The sequence below is a fragment of the Gorilla gorilla genome, chromosome 17 (genome assembly GCF_029281585.2).
Source record: "Gorilla gorilla gorilla isolate KB3781 chromosome 17, NHGRI_mGorGor1-v2.1_pri, whole genome shotgun sequence".
Classification (NCBI taxonomy): Eukaryota; Metazoa; Chordata; class Mammalia; order Primates; family Hominidae; genus Gorilla; species Gorilla gorilla.
The window spans coordinates 89432854-89456609 of record NC_073241.2 but is presented as its reverse complement, the minus strand read 5'-3'; the positions used below and the strand labels follow the sequence as shown (position 1 = coordinate 89456609).

Genomic DNA, 23756 nt, shown 5'->3' with positions numbered 1-23756 from the left:
TGTGAAAAATAAACTGAACAAAACACTTAAAATATCTGTTCTTTGGAGTACCATAGTTAATTTTATAAACTTGCTTCATTGTTTATTCAGATCACTGACCCCTCAACAACTTGGTGGAACATTAAATCAACACATTATTGTTCCACCTCTCTGGTTGTGCCTCTTTTTCTCCAATGTCAATGCTACAGTGTATGAGGGACCAAATCCACTTTGCGTAAGCAGTTAAACTCACAGCCTAACAGGATTTGGAATCCCTAATAACTGTGTCTGGGGATTATGTTTTTCTTAAATCTCAGACTTTTGGTGAAGGATTTAGACATATGGTCCCATACAAAGCAATCTGGTACACGAGAACTGTTTTGTCTATCATGAGTCTCAGAAGGGTTATATCACTGGTTTGGATGAGACAGGAAAGAAAAGTAAAATTTTAGTTATGCTTTTGAAGCATTAATTCAAGACCCTGCACATCTGCCCACAGTTGACCTTCCTAACTTGTTCTGTAGTGAAGGGTAAGGCACTTTTCTATACTAATTTGTCTGGGCCCATGAGTATCCTTGTATTATGAATGGTTTCCATGAGAATTGAGGGCTTTCTAAAGATAGTCACATGCTGAAAAAAACAACAACTTAGGACACTGTGCTATGATGAAGAAGAGATACTTCCCCTTGGATACTGTAAAATAATTTTTGGGGAACCAAAATCTACTCAAATGTTTCAGTAGAAAGTGACTAAAAGTAATTGGATCAAGGTGCATGGTTTTTGTTTTTGTGTTAGGAGGGAACTGGAGTAATTGTTTTGTTTTTGTTTTTTTTATATACTTTCAGTTCTAGGGTACATGTGCACAACGTGCAGCTTTGTTACATATGTATACATGTGCCATGTTGGTGTGCTGTACCCATTAACTCGTCATTTACATTAGGTATTTCTCCTAATGCTATCCCACCCCCCTCCCACCACCCCATGACAGGCCCTGGTGTGTGAAGTTCCCCACCCTGTGTCCAAGTGTTCTCATTGTTCAATTCCCACCTATAAGTGAGAACATGCGGTGTTTGGTTTTCTGTCCTTGCGATAGTTTGCTCAGAATGATGGTTTCCAGCTTCATCCATGTCCCTACAAAGGACATGAACTCATCCTTTTTTATGGCTGCATAGTATTCCATGATGTATATGTGCCACATTTTCTTAATCCAGTCTATCATTGATGGACATTTGAGTTGGTTCCAAGTCTTTGCTATTGTGAATAGTGCAGCAACAAACATACGTGTGCATGCGTCTTTATAGTAGAATGATTTATAATCCTTTGGGTATATACCCAATAATGGGATGGCTGGGTCAAATGGTATTTCTAGTTCTAGATCCTTGAGGAATCACCACACTGTCAAGCCAAGCACAGAAAGTCAAATATCACGTTCTCACTCACATGTGGGAGCTAAAAAAAAGTGAATCTCATGAAGATAGAGAGTAGATCAGTGATTACCAGAGCCCGGGAAGGGTACTAGGGAGGTGGGATGAGAAGTTGATTAATGGGTACAAATATACGGTTTGATAGAAGAAATAAGAGCTAGTATTAGACAGACAACTAGGGTGACTATAGTTTACAACACTCTGTCGTATATTTCAAAATAGCTAGAAAAGAAGCATTCAAATTGTTCTAGCATAAACAAAAGACAACTGTTTAAGGTGACAGATAGCCCAAGTACACTGATTTGATCTTTACAGATTATCCAAAGTTATTAAGTTATCACATGTACTCCCAAACTATGAACATCTAGTATGTATCAATAAAAAGATGGGGATAATGAGGATTAAATGAGACAATGCATTTAATGGACCTAGCCCAGAGCCTGCCACACACTAATTTCTTACTAGATGTGATTATGACTACTATCAAAAATAAAAATAAATACAGCATTTTAGAAAGAAGATTGTAAATCCATAAGAAGCAATCTTACGCAAGCAACCAAAACCATGATCAAATGCTCAAAAAGTGAGTTAATGTGGGTAATCATTAAAACGATATATATTCACCTTCAACATTTTATTTCAGCTTAGAACATTTAAATGTACATTTATTTGCTGATCTTTTAACTTAGAAAAACCTAGGCCTTTTCCTGGATATGAATCCTCGGGTTCTGCTTCATCTTTATACTTATGATGCATTTGCTTAAGGTTGTTTTAAAAAATAAATGGAGTAAAAGACCAGCCTGGGCAATACGGTAAAACCCCATCTCTATTAAAATACAAAAAATTAGCCAGGTGTGGCAGCATGCACCTGTAATCCAGCTACTCGGGAGGCTGAGAGAGGAGAATCACTTGAACCCAGGAGGTGGAGGTTGCAGTGAGCTGAGATCGCGCCATTGCACCCCAGCTTGGGTGACAGAGCAAGACTCCATCTTTAGATAAATAAATAAATACATACATACATAAATACATAAACGGAGCTAGAATCCAAGACTATATCTGAAGTTATATGATTACATATTCCTCTCAGTCTTTTATAGAGACCTCCCCAAAGCTAATTTGAAAGCAGTTTTCTAGCAATTCTTTTTCGTTACATCTTTTGAAAGAATTAACTTAATTTTCCCAGAAAAAAATAACCTTCTTGCTTTTGATATTTAACATTAGCAAGTTTATACAGTCTTAATTAAATGACATAATTTCCATATTAACTACAGCTGGCACTAACAGGTTTTGGAACAAACAGAACCTGACTGTCAGCAAGCATACAAGTCAAGTGAGAAAAGCAGAGGTTTGCAGGCCTATTAAAGGGGTGCCCAGAAGTTGAATGTATTAAATTATCACATGTATCCTAAAACGAGGTACATCTACTACACATCAATTTTTTAAAAAGATGGGGTGAATGAGGATTAAATGAGACAATGCATGTAATGGAGCTAGCACATTCTGGACAGGTGATGGGGAGTGTCAATTAATCTAAAGAATTCCTTAAGAGGTGTTTGCTGAAGAGAGTATCTATGCCATTAATATCAAAGAATAAAAATGTAGCATTTACATCCCCAAAAGGATTTTTGGAGTGTCTCTGAACTATTTGTGAAGCAAATAGAGAAAAAAGCAAATAGAGAAAAGAACATTCTCTGTCAGCAACCAATGCTACTGCCTGTCAACAAATATTTGGGGTCTATCTCCTAAGTCAAGAGTGAAATTGCAATAGTCATTCATTCATTCATTCACTTATTTTTTCAAAAAATGTTTGAGTATTATGTACCCAACATTGTGCAGAGCTGGAATTCTAAAAATGAACAAGATAAGCTCCTTCCCTCAAGAAATTCACAAATGACAGGAGAGATAGTCAACTAAATAGTTAACAGTGCATGGGAACCATGATTAAAATGCAGTCCCTGAAAAGCAGGATTCAAGGAGCATGATTGACAACTAAAAACACCTCAGAGAACAGTACATTTCCAGTGGTCTCTCCAACACTACAGTAATATACAAGATTTATGGACATTTCAAGGACTTCCATCTTAATGGAGATTGAGAATTATGATCGAGAAACTGAAGAGAAAATAAGATACGTCTCAGAGACTGATGATGAAAAGTAAAGGAAGGCAGGGAGTCAAAAGAGGATATTTCTGGCAATTTATAAAACTGTAATGTTATAGTCTATAAAGCATATAATTAGAGAGTTTTGTAAGAAAAATCAAACAAATTGTTAGTACATTTTTCAAAAAAATTATGCTATTTATTTTACCTCAAGTGTGTGAATATTATTAATAACAGGATTTAACTTTTATTTTTAATCTTTTAACACTCCAGTACCTAAAATAAGGCCTAACATAAAATTAGTGTAAAAATAAAGTTTGAGAAATCAGTGAATAAATAAATAAATAAATAAATGGAACATTAGGGTAGAGAGTAAGATATTATAAGGTCTGACGCATTTCTTTTCATCCAACTTTCATCCAACTTTGAGTCTTAAATATAGGAGTTCACTGACCCAAGCAGTGATGAGCATGTTTAAATATCTTAAGATACCTGTGAATATAGCATATTTTGGGAAAGACAAAATATTTGGTGTAACTATTGTATAGGGTATACATAGAATTGGTTTTATCATCAAATGGTAAACAAAAGACATGTTGCGGTGATATGGCAGAGTCTTACAATTCAGGCTACCATACTTACAGGCAACGAGAATTAGTGAAAATTTTCAAATAGAGGAGATGCAGATGGGATCTCAGAAAAGATAAATCTGGCAGTAGTTTGGAGAATGAATTGGAATGAAAAGAGCCTGGAACAAAGATATAAGTTAAATATTAGCCATATAGTTAACTTGAGGGAAATTTGGTAAATTTTAAGTTCATATGACTCTGATCTCTTTTTTATTAAAGGTAGGAGGGAGGGAGAGAGAGACAGAAACCAGGTTACTCACAGTCTTTTCACTTTAGAGAATGGAAGCGTAACTCTAAGACAAGAAAATCAAGAAAAGAAATGATGAGCTAATTTTTAACATGAAGATCTTAGGTTGTCTGCAGTCATCCATGCAGATATATGTATCACAGAGTAGTTGATTCATTCATTTATTCAACAAATATTTATTGAACATATACTATGTTATCCTCACAATGCAGAGAACTGAGAACTCAAGACAGAAATGATAGATGTTTTTGCTTCAATGAATTCATGTCTGATGTAGAGACAAAAAAGTAATAATATAAGATGAATAAGTCCAGGGTACGTTAGGGTCACAGAAAGTGTAGCCTTTAAGTGTGTGGAAGAGTCTTGAGTACAATAACCTGACTTGAAAGATAAGCTTATGTTTCCTGGATGGGGAGGTGGGTAAGAGAACTTCTTGGAGGAAGGCTGAAACATGAGATGTTCTGCTCAGCTGGTGATGGGACAGAGAATAGGAAGAAGCAGATGCTGAAGTGAAAAGGGCCAGATCATGAGGCCCCTTTGCAATGCAAGGAAACTTTACATTTTATCCAGTGACAGCAAGCAGTGGAAGAAACGTGAATAGGAAAATGCTATATGAATTAAATCTGCGCATTGAAAGGAATACTTTGTTGGCAAATCAAAGACTTGATTGCTAGCAAGTCAACAAAGGGGTTGTTGCACTTTCTCTCAATATAGATATAGAAGATATAGATATTGATATTGATATCGATATCGATATAAAGATAACCTGCCCTGGTATAGTGACAGTGACAGGGGAAGGGAAAGATGAGGACTGGAGGAATTCAGAGGTAGGTAACCTGGCCTAGAGATGATTGGATGAATGGAAGTATTAATAAAAGAGAGTGAATAATTCAGTATGACCTTTGTTTTCAGGTTTCAGCAGCTGGGCAGATACTGGTGCCATTTCACCAAAAAAAGGAAGATCTCTACGATAAAGTACTTAATAGACTTCTCTTGTCAAAAGTAAGACAGAAATACAAAATGTACATAAACACAGTATTCTCTGAAGGATGCTGAATTAATATTGTTTAAATCCATTACTGAGATTAAAGCAAAAAAAGAATCAGTTCATGATGAATCAGAATTTGAATAGCAAAATGAAACATTATTTTATTACTGACAAGGCTGTATTGGAACAACTGTCCTGAAAATAAAATGCCAACAGTTAACTTTCACTTACAGACTTACCCATTGTTTTATTCCAGCTCTGTCTGCTAGCTTTTCTCCATGAAATTTCTCTGTCCATTAGCAGTTTTTGTGGAATTTGCTTCACTGTCATGATGCTATATATATCAACTTGCCTCTATGCTGCAAATGATCCACATTCTTGGCCAGAAGAGCTGTCTAAAATATGTACATATGACAAAGATATTTGGGACAGAAAATTTCTTAACGTGGTGGGATGATGAAAAATTGGCATTAACATGCACAGGACACATAAACTTTGCATTTGAAAGAGAGACAACAGCATAAGATAATTTCACATGAAATCCAATTGTAAGATTTTGGTTTTTCAACAACTTATAGAATAAAATGACTAGAAAATAGTAGAATTTAAAATGATTTTTATGACCATTTCTAAATTATCTTTGATGAGTCCCAAGATAATTTTCCAAAAAATACTTAATAGTTCTGACCCACATTTATTTCTCCTTTACATGTTTTCATTCATTCAATAACTGCTACGTATAACACACATGATGAATATTTTTTCAAAGAAATAAAGGGAAAAAGAAAAAGAAAAAAAGAAAGGAAAACAAAGGAATGAGAGCGAAAGAAAGAGGAGGGGTTGGGGAGAGAGAGAAAGAATACTCTAAATCTTTAGTAAAATTTTGGTCATACCTAATTACTATCTCTTTTTTAAAATCACTGATAATGAATCACTTCTCAAGAGAAAGTATGGTTGGACATAGTGGCTCACATCTATGATCCTAGCACTTTGGGAGGCTAAGGTGGGAGGATTGCTTAAGGTCAGGAGTTCAAAACCAGGCAGGGGCAACAAAGCGAGATCCAGGCTCTAAAAGAAAAAAAAAATTGCTGAGTGTGGTGGTGTGCACCTGTAGTCCCAGCTACTTGGGAGGCTGAGGAGGGAGACTTATTTGAGCTCAAGGCTGCAGTGAGCTGTGATTATACACTAAACTCTAGCCTGGGTAACAGAGTGAGATCCTGTCTTTAAAAACAAAGAAAGAAAGTATGGCTTGACAGAAAAATTCCACTGAATGATCTTCAAATGATGTACATTCTGCTAAATGTTGGAGGTCCAGTTCTCTCTATTGCTTCATTTCCCATCAATGTTGTTAAATTTTAGGAGAAATGAAAGTACTTTTAACTTTTTTAAAATGAAACATTGAAAAACTACCTTTGGAACTGATAATTTTCTTAATAAATAAACATTTAGAGTTTTTATATTTTAGGGAAATTAAAGCTCAATACAAAAGCAAACTAAATGAATCTTATGTCAAGTTATAATATACACTAAATTTTAATTTTTTAAATTTCAGGAATAGAACAAATTCTCTTACAATTTTGCTAAATAACATGCACTATAAAATAATTGTCACTAATAATTACTTGTTATTAAACATTTCATCAACACCATCATTAGCATTGTCATTAACAAGTCCCTCTATTCTAACTCATTATAGGAGTCAGTCTCTCTCTCCATTCTTCTCTTCCTCCCTACCTCCATTTCTCATTTTTCTAATGCATATTTATTTACCTGATTTGCCATTTAATCAAAGGCTACCCTATTTTGCCATTACTTAATATTATTGAATACTATAATTCTATTAGATTAGTTCTAAATGTAAACAGACCTATTTTCAAAGCTGTGAATTCAATATATTTAAATAGCAAAAAATGGCTATTATCAAATGGAGATATGTATATACACATATAGTTTATAGTAACGCTTTACTGTACATATATATTCATAAATAATGTACTTTGAAACTATCCTGCGTTTATCCCAGACTCAATGGGATTATGACAAATAATAATCTAATTTTTAAGGGTTTCATATTAAGCAATTCAGAACGTTGGCAAATATTGCAAAATCATGACAGCTGATATGGTTTGGATCTGTGTCCCTGCTCAAACCTCAGGTCAAATAGTAATCCCCATTGTTGGAGGTGGAGCCTGTTGGGAGGTGACTGGATCATAGGGATGGAGTTCTCACGAATAGTTTAGCACCACCTTTTTGGTGCTGTTCTCGTGACAGACTTCTTATGAGATCTGGCTGTTTAAACGTGTCTGGAACCTGTCTCCCTCTCTCTCTTCCTCCCGCTCCAGCCATAGAAGAGGTTGCCTGCTTCGCCTTTGCCTTTCACCATGACTGAAAGTTTCCTGAGGCCTCCCCAGAAGCTGAGCAGATGCCAGCATCATGCTTCCTGTACAGGCTGTGAAACCATGAGCCATTTAAGCCTCTTTTCTTTGTAAATTGCCCAGTCTGAAGCATTTATTTACAGCAGTGTGAGAACAGCCTAACACAACAACGTTTAGTGTTATGCTATTATTTTCTCTATGTAGTATTACAGACAATTTCTATACAAATGCCTTCACAAAAGAGTAATACATAAATGCCAAATAAATAAAATCTATAGTTTTTCTTAATTCTAAATTATAACCTCTGCAATAAATACAACTGTTTCATAAGAATTTCTGCCATTCAAAATAGATTGAAAATGGCATATTATAAAAAGAATATAGACAAGTACCCTCTCTACCTTTCAATTTTGTAGCTTTAAATTGATATGTGAACTTCATGGCTATCTGTGTTTATTCATTCATCTATTCATTCGTTTGTCATTTTCAGACAGTTTGGTTCCATCTGTCACCTGGTTATCAGACTTCTAGGAAGAAGAATCATATTACCATATAATAAAAAGAAAATGGGCTTTGTAGTGGGAATATTTAAATTGGCATTCCAGCTCAATCATAACCCTGTAGGCAGAATCCTGCACTCTCACACTGGGGCTTTATCTACCCCTTAGGGAGCATTTGGAAAAAAACATACAAGTGGTTTTGATTAAGCTTAGATGTTAGTGCCTAGGAATAAGAGCTTCTAACTGTGATATTCTCAAAATTAAGACTTGTTCTGCCTAAAATGTTAATCATCATCCTTACGAATTTAAGAAATAAAGCCTGGCATGGTGTCTCATGCCTCATCCCAGCACTTTGGGAGGCCAAGGCGGGCAGATCACTTGAGTTCAGGAGTTCAAGACCCACCTGGCCAATGTGGTGAAACCCTGTCTCTACTAAAATTAAAAAAAAAAAAAAGCTGGGCATGGTGGTGCACACCTGTAATTCAGCTACTTGGGAGGCTGAGGCAGGAGAATTGTTTGAACCTGGGAAGTGGAGGTTGCAGTGATCCAAGATTGCACCACTGCACTCCAGCATGGGCAACAGAGCAAGACTCTGTCCCCAAAAAGACACTTTAAGAAAAAGAAATTAAGAAATAAGCTACTCATTAAATATTTATTAAATATTGCTTTTAGCGTCGCAGATATGCAATTACTCCACCAAAGTTCACCCTCACCTGGGTATGTAAGTTTCTTTGTAATTACGCTATATAATTTATGTGTATGCCCATGTTAAGAAACTATTCATTTTCTTCTGTGCTTCAAGTACTCAGACAAGCCTTTTTCAAGCAAAAATAATCTTGTAGGATCACACAAAGTCAAATATTAAGCAACCTCAAAGAAGTGATGAAACTTTAACTGACCCTGATCGAATTAATCCTGGTTCATAAAATACTTACTGTATTAAAAGAGAGATCTGAGATAATCTGTTTCAAAGAAGTTGTTTGAAAGTCAAATAGAGTACTTACTTGACCAAAAGTTGCTGGCCCATCTCTTTAATATAACCAATTTTAAAAATTACAAAGCCTGATTTCAACCACTGGGACGGAAGAGAAGAAATAAGGACAAGGCTCCTGCATCCACATGAGTCCAAAGTCAGGAAAAGACATGAGGACACATCAAGTTTGACCCTTGAACATTTGAACAGAAAGTACTGGACAAGCCAATAACCAGGAAAATATTTCAAGTTCTGGCCAGAGAGTCTAACCCTGGTTTTTACTTCCCCTCCATCTAACATTGGCCTGTAAACATCTGTCCCCCACCTCCTGAGTGTTCAATTCTGTTGAAGTGCTTTCAAATATCCTCAAAGTTACACCCAAAAACTATGAATCTCAATGTTCCCAAATGTTTCTTTCCATCTGCACCAGAGTCATGCTGAGTTCCACCTAGGCAGGTCCCAGTGGTCTGCAGTACTCTTGATTTCTTCAATCTGAGAGTAGGCATCTCCAGACCCAGGAATGACTCAGCTTCACTTTTAATTTGAGATTTTATACTCTGCATCACTCCTAAATCATTTAAGAAAGCTGAAATAGCTTTTCCGTTTTCCAAACTCCCCAGACCAAATATAGTGCTGATTATACCCAACAGGTATTAAATAGGGGGGTGATTGCAGTTACAAAGTTGTAATGGTGTCTTTTTTTCTTTTGTAGCAGAATGTGTAAATCAAAGTATATACATTGTGTGGTGTTCCTGTTTCTGGAGTTTCATGAGGATTTACACATGGCATTCAGTGTTCTCTATAGATCTGCCTACCTTTGCGAATTCATCTGTTAACCCCTCTTCCTTTGAGAGAGCACTGGCGATGGTGGTTAACTCCTTGTGTTTTCTCTCTCTTCTACTGGTTATTCTTGAATTAAGCACGGACTTGTCAGCTCGGTTGCTTTATCATGAATAATGTGTGTGACCTTGCAGTTCTTCCACAGTTCAGCAAACAAGTGCTAGCTTCAATGACCAAAAATTAAGAAAGGAAAACACAGTTTTTAAAATGATCCATCTTTTAACAGCTGAAACTGATGTGTCTATGGTGCGGCATCTTGCTGTTGTACTTCTGAAATACAGACCTGTGTGAACGATCATTTCTGACTTAACCGTGAGATGCTCACGGGTTCCTTTCCTGTTGTTTTGTTAGAATTGAAATCAAGACTATTTCTTTGGAATATATACAACAGTGTTTTTCCACTGTATTTCATTTGCAAAAGTTGAAAACTGCTTTCTCTACCTTTTGCAAAATAATTGATATATTCCATATTGGATTCTCAAAGACTTTAATATGGTGAATCTATTAAACCTAGAAATTGTATTCATCCTTTCATGACTGTGGCCTGAGTTCCCCAGCCCCTCTCCTACTTTTTTTAGATGAGATTTAGCACGCTCTCAGTGATTTAAACATGCAACATTTCTTGAGTATGTATATTGAGGCCATCTGAGCTCATAGCTGATTCAGTAACCAGTTTCATGCTGTGTCATTCATTACTTAATACTGCCATGGTGAAAATGTGGAGGAAAAATGTATCCTTCTGTGTCTGGGAAGCATATACACTTGTACATTTTTTAATACTCTGATTCTGTAACATTTCTGAGTTCTGTTTTGTTTTACAGAAAAAAAAAGTGATAAAGCAATCAGAAGACCAAGAGGTTTACTATTGATGCTTAGGGTCATCTGACCTTGGCTGGCCAATAGACCTACACGGCCAAATTAATTTAAGAGAGTAATAATTTTTCAAAAGCCAATTTTTTTTCTGTATTTTCTGTATGAAACTGCCAATATCATGAATAGAAAGGGAGAACCATAAAGGAGAAAGAACATGATGTTCTGTTATGTTCGTGTGAACCTAAAGAAACAATGTGGAGGCAGGCGCGATCAGCCAAACTCTAGGGACTTGATGGTGTTGCTTGGAAGGCATCCATAGCTGCATCTTGCATTCTTAGTATGTAATCATATTGCCAAAGACAAACTATTTCATCATTTATTGTAAATAACACTTTTCCCCAGACCTACCATAAAGTTTCTGTGATGTATTGTCTTCCAGTTGCAATAAAAATTACTGAGTTGCATCAATTGAAGAAAAAAAAAATAGGGGGTGATTGTTCTCCTATTCTAAATGTAAAAATGAAAGAAATATATAATTTCAGGCAGTATGTACGATACTTTCTGAGTTGGAAAACTTTATTAGAAAAGAAGAAAGTAACCATAACTGCCTGTCTGTGGAATGATTATTTAGCTGAAAAATTCAATTTGTACAAGAGAATTGAAAAGTGCTTTGTGGAAGAAAAAATTGATTAGATGCACACTTGAAATCATTTGCATAACACTCTATTCTCATACTTTAAGCTTTAATAGTTTCTAAGTAAGAACTCCTGTCTTTCAAGGTCTGTACTTCCAGGCTGCAGGGTCTGTAGGTAATGACTTCAAGGCCTCGGCAATTAGAATATGGCATCCCTGAAGGAGAAAAAGTGGAAAACTAATAATTTGTGCCCCCTACAAGATGAACCTCAAGAAGCCTAGATTCTGAAAGCTTGGGGATTTAAATTTTCCCTGTAAGAACTAGGAGAGTAAGTATTTCAAAAGGCAGAGGTGGAGGTCCTTCTGCAAAGATAAGTGCTTAAGAATTTAATCTTGAGTTTAAAATGGAGCAAAACTAGAAAGTACTGTCTTCCACAGGCTTGGGGACAGGGAGAGTTAAGAGCTGCAGCCCAAGTTCCAAACAATGACTTTTAGAGAAGGCCCTTACTCTGAAAAACAAACCACAATGGGCAGATTCAAATATATCCTGGAAGCATCCCAAAATCTGTAGCATCATGGTGGGAGCAGGAAATCAGTTCTGTAGCGCCGTGACTGTTTGGTTAGAAGGATATTGTTTCTTTGATGGGGAGTCCTTCCTTCTTTGATATAATTCATGTGATGAGAAAAAGAGAGAAAAATACCTGAAGACATCTGGAGGTTAATAAGCCTCGTCTCAGTAACTACCAAGGGCAGAATCACGTAACCATACCACACACACACACACACACAGTAACACAAGAAAGGGGTGAGATGAAAAAGTTCTTGAGGATTGAATGAGCAGTCGGCAATTCCAAGAAGCAAGTATGGGGCATGGAGTGAAAGGAAGGAAGCTTCACCACCTAAAAAGCAGACAAAAAAAGATCATCTTCCCTGAAGAAAGATGAGAAGAGTCTATTTAAACTCCAAAAAATGTCTTACCCCCATACCTTGAAGGAAAGATGTGACAACAATTTCTTTTTACCATTCTGACCAGTATGACTTGACTTGTATTTGCTCAGGCTGGTGGAAATTGAGGAATATCTACTAAAATCAGGAAAGACTAGACATTGAAAGGAGAAGATAAGAAAGGAAGGGACTACTAGATTTGACTCAGCATCCTCAGGGTCTGCCCAGGAAACCTCTAAGTCACCTCCTGCCTGACCACCCTCCTCATCTCACTCTACTTCTTTGCAAACTCTGCCCTGTTTTACTATAGGGGCTTTGCATTCCTCCTGTAGTTCCTGCTTAAAACCTAGATTTTCTTTAAGATACTTGGCACACAAAAAAGGAGGGGATTTTTTTTTCTCCTCAAGATGAGGAAATGAAACAAATATTGCAACAAAAGAAACCCAAGAGAATTCCAAAGTATCAAAAAGAAAATCACATTTGAACTCATCTATTCCTGGCTCCAGAGTTTAATTTCTCTGCCCTATTCTTGGTACAGAGAGTGTGACCTCTCCAAGCTTAATTTCTTTGTCCACTTTTATAAAAACACAAAAACACATTGATATTTATATTAAAATATAAAAACAATCTTAAAAATTGCAGAGGTATGGTTAGAACTCAGGGAAATATTAGTAAAAGCAACTAGCTCAGTGCTCATTAAATATTAGAATTTTTTTCTCTCTACTCCCAGATAAGTCTGCCTGTTAAAATATAGGACACCCAGTAAAATCTGAATTTCAGAAAAACAACAAATAATTTCTTAGCATGGGTAGGTCCCAAATGTTGCATGCATTTTTATTTCCTAAATCTGGCAATCCTACGCTCCAGAAAACAGAAATAAACAACATAGACAGTGTGGGGTGATAGAAACAAAACTAACCCAATATTTAAATTCCAGCTCCATCTGGTCCACACTCTGTATTGCTTGTTTAAAGTATAATATTTCACCTCAATTTTGAAATTTCCCAACACAAAGAAATGATAAATGTGTGAGGTGATGGATATACTAATTAGTTTGATTTGATAACTACACATTATATGTATTGAAATATCACTATAAACCCCACAAATATGTACAATTATGTGTCAATTAATTTTTTAATTTTTAAAAAAAGTTCTTTGCCTCAGTGAAGCTTTGTAATCCATGGGCTGAAATAATGATCATTAAGGTCTCTTTCAAAACCAAAATTATATGAACCTATGGCAACCATTGAATATTAATAGACCCTCTCCTCTTCTAGAATTATGAAAATGTTCAAATGTCTAATATTAAAGGAAATTCCACAAAACCCTCTGTTGCAACAGGATACTCTACCAATGATACGAGACTATCACTGTGGAGACTAGGATATGTGTTAGGACTTTTGAAAGCAAAGCCATAGGAGAAAAATAAGTTGCTCTTCCATTAATTTTTGTGATCAGAGAATTTTGAAGAAGTTGTTTTCATTTTGGCATGTATGTAAGTTTGAGCTTTACTACTTAGTAATTTTTTTTTTTTTTTGAGACAGAGTCTTGCTCTGTCGCTCAGGCTGGAGTACAGTGGCATGATCTCAGCTCACCACAACCTCCATCTCCTGGGTTCAAGTGATTCTCCTGCCTCAGCCTCCCGAGTAGCTGGGACTACAGGCATGCGCCATGATGCCCAGCTAATTTTTGTATTTTTTAGTAGAGACAGGGTTTCACCGTGTTGGCCAGGCTGGACTCGAACTCCCGACCTCATGATCTGCCCGCCTCGGCCTCCCAAAGTGTTGGGATTACAGGCTTGAGCCACCACTCCCTTCCCTACTTAGTAATTTTTTAATTGATATTACATATAGGGGCACAATGATTGTTTCAGCTTTTCTAAAGGTTTTAATCTAGTCCTGTATGCCATGGGGCTAGCCAAGGGGTGGGACATTGTGAAGAACTGCCTGGAGCAAAACAAGTGGTGATGTGTCCAGGAGAGCATGAAAGAAACGATGTGATGGTGAAAAAGTCCTCATGAAAAAGAGCTAAAACAAGATTTATGTTGTATTTCAAAATCACTGGGTAAGGAAAGAACGTGCTTCAAAGTAAAGGGCATGACGTATATCTAAATATGATGAATCAGCTTCCTAACTAAGGGAGAGAACCGTGTCTTTGCCTTTGCACCACAATGGTTAAAATCATGGTAAAGCAAAAGTTATTTAATGAGACAATAGCCCATGATCACTATTTTATAATCATTTCAAAGCAAAACATAATTTCCACTGATAGCATGTTATCAACTACAAAGTTCATGCAAACATCGCCAGCTGGGAATATAAAGACGAATAAGCCTTTGTCCCAGTGTTTATTCATCAAGTGGATAAGACACACCTATAAACATGTGATAGCATTAGAGGGAGATGATGGGGGATAGGGGTGTGAGAGCAACAGGAATGGAGGATTTCCTGACACCTGAATAGTCAGAGAGACCATCACAGGGAAGGTGACACATGAGAAGAGGCTTCACAGAAGAAAAGGAAGAAACTACCAGGTAGGCACTCATTCTAAAAGAAAGGAACAGAATGCCAAAATCACGAAAGCCTGAAATAGAAGGAGAGTTTCAGACAACAGTTGGTGCAATGTCTCATTCTATTAAAAGTAATGGCAAAAACTATAATGACTTTTGCACCAACCTTAAATGTACGAGAGAAGCTCCAGAGAAAAAATAGAGGCAGAGAGGAAAGATGAATAGAATAAATCATGAGGGACTTTGTGCATAAAGTCTACATGTTCAGATTTTATCCTGTGGGAAATAAAGGGCTATTGACAGCTTTAACTTGGGGGTAACTCTTGAAAAACACTGGATGGATATGTAGAGTACTCAGGAAAAGAAATGCTACAAACAATATTCTGAGATTATTCTTGCCTTCCGTGTCAAAATAAAATGGGAGAATAAGATGGAAGGCAGATGCATCTCTATTTCAGAATGATTCTTCCCAAAGAATAGCAGCTCCTTTGGTGAGAACAAAACAACTGAGATTTTTTTTCTATATTTTCATATATTTTTATGTGTTCATTATTAAAAATCAAATGGTGCAGATATATACATAGAAAGTTAAAGTCTTATTCATGTCCCCAAATAGATATTGATTTATTTTTTGTTTGTTAGGTAGTTTGTGTTTTTTATTATAAACATTATAGGAAGAAACATTTTCATGTGTATACATACTCCAATAAGTCTTACTCTTCTTATTCATACAAAGTTATGTTACTGGATGAAAATGTTTATGTGCTACAAATTTGAATGACTAATGCAAAATTGCCTTCCAAAAAGGATACAATGATTTAGATATCACCAACATTCTAGGAGAGCATCTGGTCCTCCATATCTTTGCCAACACTGAGTAATACTTTTTCTTTTATTCACAAAAACAAATTCTCGCTCTCTTATAATTGACACTGTTCACTCATACTAGAATCTCATTCGATAAACACCTATTGAATGACTATGACACTTACATTACACCACTAAGAATTTTTAGTGTATACAAAGACAAGTAAACTATGGCTGTCACTCCGGAAAACTCTCAGGCTGAAGACCCCATATGGACAATCATATATCTTTAATATAACATGAAATTCAGTAAATAATCTAATGGTGTAAAGTAATCAATCAAAGGATGAAACAATTCCTTCTTGCTGGGGTGCTCAGGGAAGATTCCGTGGAAGAGGTATTCTTTTATCTTTGTCTTAAATGCTGGCCAAGACTTAAATAAACTGAATGCCCAGAACTCTTCTCAGTCCATTGAACAGCATAAACTACAAGTGCTGCACAGACAAGCACAGGGCATGTATGGGCAGCAGCAAGGAGCCTCCTGGGACTGCGAAGCCTTGTCTGATTCTGGGCTTTCTGTTGACAAGAAAACACCAGGAAATCAACGTGAGGTCTGATTCCCCCTCTGTGTGCCCAGAATTTAGTCTGTGAAGTCTCTAGTCTTTCACTCACCTTGAATTACATCATGCATTTCTTTTTTGTCACCAACATTTATCGGCTCTTTAAAACTAGCACCGTTCTTGTAAGAGCCATAAAGAACAATTTTTCATTTTGTACAACAAATGACATAATTTGTATCTGTGTGGAAACAGTGGAAAGAGTAACTTATGGATTAGATGCAGAGAAATAAGGCCATGCTTATGGCTTTATTCTAGGTATATTCAATACCTTGCTCAATTTTTATTTAATATATTCTATGTGTATGTTGATTCCAATATGAGAGTGTATTGATATGCTAGGTACTATGTCAACTTATGATTGTCTTTCTCCAGCTCTTGCTTACTTTCCTTACATACTGGTTGAGTCAAAAAGACTTCCTTCTCTACAAGAGTGATTATTCTTACTTAAAGTATTACCAAAGCCAAATAATTCTTTTCCAAGAAAGCTGATGTGAAGATGTTATATATTGCTATGTTGATCTATGCTATTATCACCATCATATTGATTCTATTCTGCAAAACCCACTTTTTCTAGTGAATAGCTTCCTCTTTTGACCTATCCCCTACTTAGTGCTTGAGGTTAGGCTTACCAACTGAAACTGAATCCTAAACAAAGTATTAGCTCTGGGAGAAATTATGTCTCTTCTAATATACTTGGACAATTATTTCCCATTAGTTTAATAAATGATTTTCTCTGGTAAGAAAATAATGTAGCTTGAGAAATAATGGATCAGAGCTAGGCTGACTTTATTTCATTTGCCATGCAGAAGCACTAAACCATTGCCTCTAAATCAAACTATCAAGAAAGTTAAGCTTCACAATCTGTAGTAATAGCTTCATAAATTAATTCTGGTACTTCCAAGAAATGCAGGCAAATATAGTTCCTTCAATTATCTCTCCTAAATTATACAAAGGTATGTTTTTCCATGGTTCACCTGCATATGGCTTTCACATCAATACTCCAGCAAATAAACACCCAAGGACCCAGTGACTGGGTGAAAAGTAGCATCCTTGTCCTCTCCAATCTCATTCTTCTTATCTCTCAACCTTGCAATCTCCTCCTTGTCTTAGTAGTATCTTTCTTCTCTAGTTACTGATTAAAACATCCCCCAGATAAGAAGAATGAAACAAGTAATACAGTCATAAGGAACCCAAAGGAACCCAGTAGTAAAACAAGGAGACCACCCGTTCAGCATAGCACCTCTGGACCATGGCAGTTCTTCCCACATTCCCAAATCTTACCACGATCAGGGCAGGACCTTTGCTTCCTACAGGCAACTCATTTCCAAGATAAAGGAAGAGGAAGAGGTAGATGATGGCATGCTCACTTTCTGCTGTTAAACTTATCAGCTGAATAAAGACCGGGCAGAGACAGGTCAGGAGGGATTTGATATCCCTTCACTTGGAAATAAACATCAGGAGTGGAGAAACAAATGTTCAACACTCCCCAACACTTTTTGGAGTATTTATATCTTTTTTCTTTTTTTCTTTCTTTTTTATTGTAAATTTAGGGGGAACAAGTGTAGCCTTTTCACGTGGATATATTGCATAGTGGTGAAGCCATCATCCAAATAGTCAACATTGTACCCATTAAGTAATTTCTCATCCCTCACCCCCTTCTCACTGTCCCATCCCTCCAAGCCTCCAATGTCTATTATTCCACACTCTATGTCCACGTGTTACATTATTTAGCTCCCACTTATACATGAGAGCATGCAGAATTTGACTTTTTCTGTTTCTGAGTTATTTCACTTAAATAATGACCTCTAGTTCCACCCAGGTTGCCACAAAAGACATGACTTCATTCTTTTTTATGGCCAAATAGTATTCCATAGTGTGGAAAATATATATCTCCAACTTTCATATATATATATATATATATATATATATATATATATATATATATATATGCACATAGGACATTTTCTTTATCTAGTCATCCATTAATGGACACTTAGGATAATTCCATATCTTTGCTATTGTGAATTATGCTGTGATAAACATATGAGTACAGGTATCTTTTTGGTATAATAATTTCTTTTTCTCTGGGTAGATCTCCAGTAATGAGATTACTGGATTGAGTAGTAGTTGTATTTTTAGTTGAGAAGTCTCCATATGGTTTTCCATTGAGGTTGTGCTACTTTCCATTCCCACCAACCATTCCCGGTATATAAGCCTTCCCTTTTCCCTGCATCCTCACCAACATCTCTTTTTTGTCTTTTTAATAATAGCCATTCTGACTGGTATGAGATCATATCTCATTGTAGTTTTAAATTTAATTTCTCTGATTATTGGTCATATAGAGCATTTTTCATATGCTTCTTAGTCATTTTGTATGTCTTCTTTTGAAAAATGTCTATTCACGCCTTTTACCCACTTTTCAATGAGGTTATTTGTTTGTTTTTTGTTGTTTGTTGTTGAAATGTTCGAGTTCCTTCTAGAGCCTGGATATTAGTCCTTTACTAGATGCACAGTTTGCAAATATTTTCTCCCATTCTTCAAGATGTCTGTTAACTCTGTTGATAATTTATTTTGCTGTGCTAAAGCTTTATAGTTTAATTATGTCCTACTTGTCCAGTTTTGCTGCATTTGCTTTTAAGGTCTTAGTCATGAATTCTTTGCCAAGGCCAATGTCCAGAAGAGCTTTTCCTAAGTAGCAGTTTTATACACCAATAACAATCAAGCTGAGAACTGAATCAAGAAGTTAATTCCACCTACGATAGCTACAAAAAAAAAATCTTGTAATATATTTAGCCAAGGATGTGAAAGATCTCTACAAGGAAAACTGCAAATTGCTGAAGAAAGTAACTGCAGATGACACAAACAAATGGGATAACATCCTATGCTCATGGATTGGAAGAATCAATATTGTGAAAATGACCATACTGCCCAAAGTACTCTACAGACACAATGCAATTCTTATCAAAATACCAATGTCATTTTTCACAGAAATAGAATTCATATGGAACCAAAACAGACCCTGTGTCACCAAAGCAATCCCAAGCAAAAAGAACAAAGCTGGCAAACCTGGAGGGATCACATTACCTGGCTTCAAACTATATGACAAGGCAATAGTAACCCAAACAGCACGTTACTGGTATGAAAATGAAACATACCGGATGCGGTGGCTCACCCCTGTAATCCCAGCACTTTAGGAGGCCAAGGCAAGTGGATCACCTGAGGTCAGGAATTCGAGACCAGCCTGGCCAACATGGTGAAACCCCCATCTCTACAAAAAATTAACTGGGTGTGGTGGTACATGCCTGTAATCCCAACTACTCAGGAGGTTGAGGTAGGAAAATCGCTTGAACCCAGGAGGTGGAGGTTGCAGTGAGCCGAGATCGCACCATTGCACTCCAACCTGGGCAACAAGAGCGAAACTCCGTCAAAAAAAAAAAAAAAAAAAAAGAACACCTCGATCACTGGAACAGAATAGAGAATCCAGAAATAAACCACATACCTACAGCTTACTGATCTTAGACAAAGTCAACAAAAATACACACAACGAAAGGATACCTATTCAGTAAACAGCTGGGAAAATTGAATTGGCATATGCAAAAGAAAATAACAGGACCCCTATCTATCACTATACATAAGAATAACTCAAGATGGATTAAGGACTTAAATGTAAGACCTGAAACTTTAAAAATACTGTAGTATTTATTTCTTTATCACTTTCTTCATCTTCCTTGCCAAGCACAAGTACTTTTATATCTGGTCTGCCTAGTCCTGTTACCTACCCAATCTAGATTTGATCAAATTCAGTTACTGTAAATGCACCATAGGGAAGATCACTTTATTGAGTCACAATTTATTTATTAAATGGTCATCTAGTACCTAATAATAATAATATTAATACCTATACCTATCATTTATTTAGTATATACTCTATGTTATGGCTATTCCACCTGCCTTACATAAATTACCTCATTTAATCCTGAAAATTACAATTTACATTGAAGAAACTTGTCTGATTCCAAAACCCATAATCTCATGTTCGTTAGAATTATTTTGTTGCAAGCAAGAGAAGGTGATTTTGAATAGCTTAAGTAGAAGAGGAATTGTCATAAGGATTTGGAGTAGTTCACAGCAGTGGAGGGAACACAGAAGAACCAGAAATAACAACAGGTGAAGAACTGCTGAAATAAATAATCAGAAGTGATTGCCCAGTAGGTAGTGTCACCTTCTGGGGTGATGAAAAAGTTTTGAAACTAGAGATAGGTGGTGGTTGCACAACATTGTGAATGCACTAAATGCTACTGAATTATTCACTTTACAATAGTTAGTTGCATATTATGTAAATTTTACCTCAATGACGTTGAAAAAGAACTAGTATACTGTCTCTAGAGGGTGTTGCCTCTGTGACCAATCACCTCCAACAAATTTCAGGGGTTTTTAAATCTCTGAAATTCAGGGAGAGTGTACAGCTGACCTAGCACACACCATACCTTGGGCACCAGGAATAACAGCCCTAATAGATGACATTTAACAGGGACAATAGTATTTCCCATAGAGAAACATTGGGATGCTGTTTTAGAAAAAGAAAAATAGAAATTGAGTGACAAATACATAGGTATATATTTTCTCTAACAGATCTTAATCACTATGATATATTTCCTCCTTACTAAGCCAGGAATTGTGCTAGGCCCTAGAAGCCATAAATAAGCAAAATGCAGTCATTATTCTCACTGATAGCAACAGGTTTTCAAGTAAAATGAACCTTTAAGGACAAAGAAATTGGGTAATGTTGGAGGTGAGTAACTGATAGATCTGAAATTAAAGGTAAGAGAAGGTACTAACTTCCTTGTTACTAGTAAATAAACTGTTTTAAGCATATTATTTGGAAAGCTGCTTTTTCCTAGAAAACTCAGGAGTAAAATTCTACCACTTCCTTGAGTGGAAGGAAATGGAATGAAGAAAGAGCAGAGAGGATAGCACCTTAAAGTCAGGAAATTAAGATTTTGAAAGCAGTCTAGGAGAGACCATGTACTTGAAAACAAGTGAAGTGTTATCGTCTTAGCATAAATCTGACCTACAAGAGAGATGTCAAGGGATTACATAACTACAGGAAAATGTCAAAGGATTATACTGCTGGCTCCTGAAGAAACAAGGCACTGGTTTGACTCAGCCTCAGTTAATCTCAGGATTAACTCAGAGCCAGTGTTCACATAATGTAGGAGGTAGAAAAAAATAAGCTTCCATAAGTCTGGATGGAAATACAGCCATAATTGGCCATAGGACACATGAGCAGACTGGAGAAGATAATTAAGCCCAGGACAGGATAACCTGGGGCCCATGGGTTAGGTCCTTTAGATGTGTTGGGCATGAGCCTTCCACATCCAGAGGATACAGGACAAGAGCGACCGACCACTAAGGCCCCAATTTGATGCAGCCCACCTGAAACACAACAGAGCAACAGAGGGTCCCAGCAGGATCCCATACCTCCATGTTTGATCTTAAAGAAACAAGAATGCTACTATACCCACCCTGGTAACAAGGACAGTCTAAATGTTCCTTGGCCTACTTTGGCCTCAGTGACCCCAATTCTAAGGTGAGGAAAGCTTGGAAAGCCTAAATGGGTCCAACAAATGTTATTCCTTTTTTGTACCCAGGTGCTGAATAAATTGAAAAACAAAATTAAATAGTGACAGGTGGGAGGTCAAAATACTATCTTTATTATCTATAAAGCTGAAGTCGGAGGGCCTAGCTGGTGTGAGAATGAAACAAGCAAGGACTAGACAGACTTCCCTATTCAGGGGTCAAGTCTGGCAGGCCTCCTTGTTGCAGCAGAAGAGCTTGTTCCTGGGGACTGCTGTGGAACATCTGTTCTCTCTGAGCAGCTAGATCCCCAAAGTAAGAAAAGCATGACTGAGTGAGCTACCTGTATTAGGAGAAATTTCACCTTGCTTAATGGTAGTCTCCAAGTACAATACCACACAAACTATCTAAAAAGTTACAGAACAACAAGTCTTATGTATCACGTTAAGATGCTCAACTCATGCAATGTATTAAATCAATTTTAAAACATATAGAAACAAGCAGAGGAACAAGATGGGATAAGATATGGTGGATATGGAAGGACCACACTACTGAGTCCAGGATTATGCAACGTTCATATGTCCTATTTCTCTCCACATCAGCCTTTCCAGCTGATGCTGTGATTACAAAGACCAGGGTTGAGACTGAACAACAGGTCCCAACAAGTAGATAGTGCCTGGAGCCAAAACGTGCTTGTGGTATTGGAGAAATGAGGATGCAAGTATGCCTGGCCACAGCTGTAGCTATCTACAACCTACTGAGCAGCCAGGCCTTATTTCTGAATTTCCGCATCAGCATACAGTTGGGGCCAGACTTCGTGTCACCAATAAGTGGTTGATTTAGGAATGATTTGGTTGTCACTGTAGATGTAACATGTTCTGTGCTTTGCTAATATTTAATGTTTACTTGGTTCTTCCATTTCTATCTACAGGTGGCACTCTCATTTGTTCCATTCTTCATCTATGTTCGACCCACATCTTTCACTTATTTTGTCTTAGACAGGTTATACAAGCTTCCAACTTCACAATTTGTAACAAATGGAGACTATCAGTTTCATCCATCCCATTACTTTTCTGGGTTTTGTTTTTGGTGCAAAATTAAATATTCTCAAATATAACATTAAATACATGATATACAACTCCAATTATTCTTTCCCAAATTTGCTAATAAAATAAATGATCCTGGAATGAGTGAAGAGAACCCAGGAGTTACATTAACTGAGTTTCCTAGACACAGAAGCAAACTTGAAGATGTTAGAGGAAGTATTGCCCTGTAAAAATAAGGTTAGGCTGTGATCTTTAGATTCTCTCAGACAATTATGTTCTATATACAGATGAGATATTCTCCAGTTTTTACAGTGTGATGAAAAAATACATCACATAAATCTGTAAATGAAACACTGTGAAATAACCTACTGTTTATTCAGGTTTGCTCAATTTGCAAAGGAATGAAAAAGGATAAAACAAAGTGATTCTAGAAACCATAGACTCTATTTCTGTTTATTGAAGGAAGTGGTAGGTGTATTCTCCATAAGTGAGACATTGTTCCGGAATTATGTAAATTATTCACCAAACATTGCAAAGCACTCTGACTTCTCAGAAATATTTTAATTCTATGGCAAAAAAATTAAATTGTCTTTTCAACTGACTCATGCTCTAAATTTAATTGTAGGTTTATTTGCTAGGAGAGATTTTAAGAAATGTATGACACTATTTGGTATGTGGCCACCTTTTCGCCATATTACTTTGAAAGTTTAATAAAACCAATGCTTCAAAAAGTATGTAATGGTAAAAT

General features: G+C 36.5%; 1 long non-coding RNA gene across 1 annotated transcript in view; it reads right to left on the bottom strand.

The window, feature by feature from the left end:
* Positions 1 to 10220, bottom strand: part of LOC134757402 (uncharacterized) — a 36122-nt gene extending 25902 nt beyond the window's left edge. The window contains exons 1-2 of the long non-coding RNA XR_010131291.1: positions 10031 to 10220; positions 5607 to 5762 (exon numbers count right to left, since the gene is read on the bottom strand). This is a non-coding gene — a long non-coding RNA (uncharacterized lncRNA). The remainder of the gene's footprint in view (positions 1 to 5606; positions 5763 to 10030) is intronic.
* Positions 10221 to 23756: the final 13536 nt, after the last annotated feature.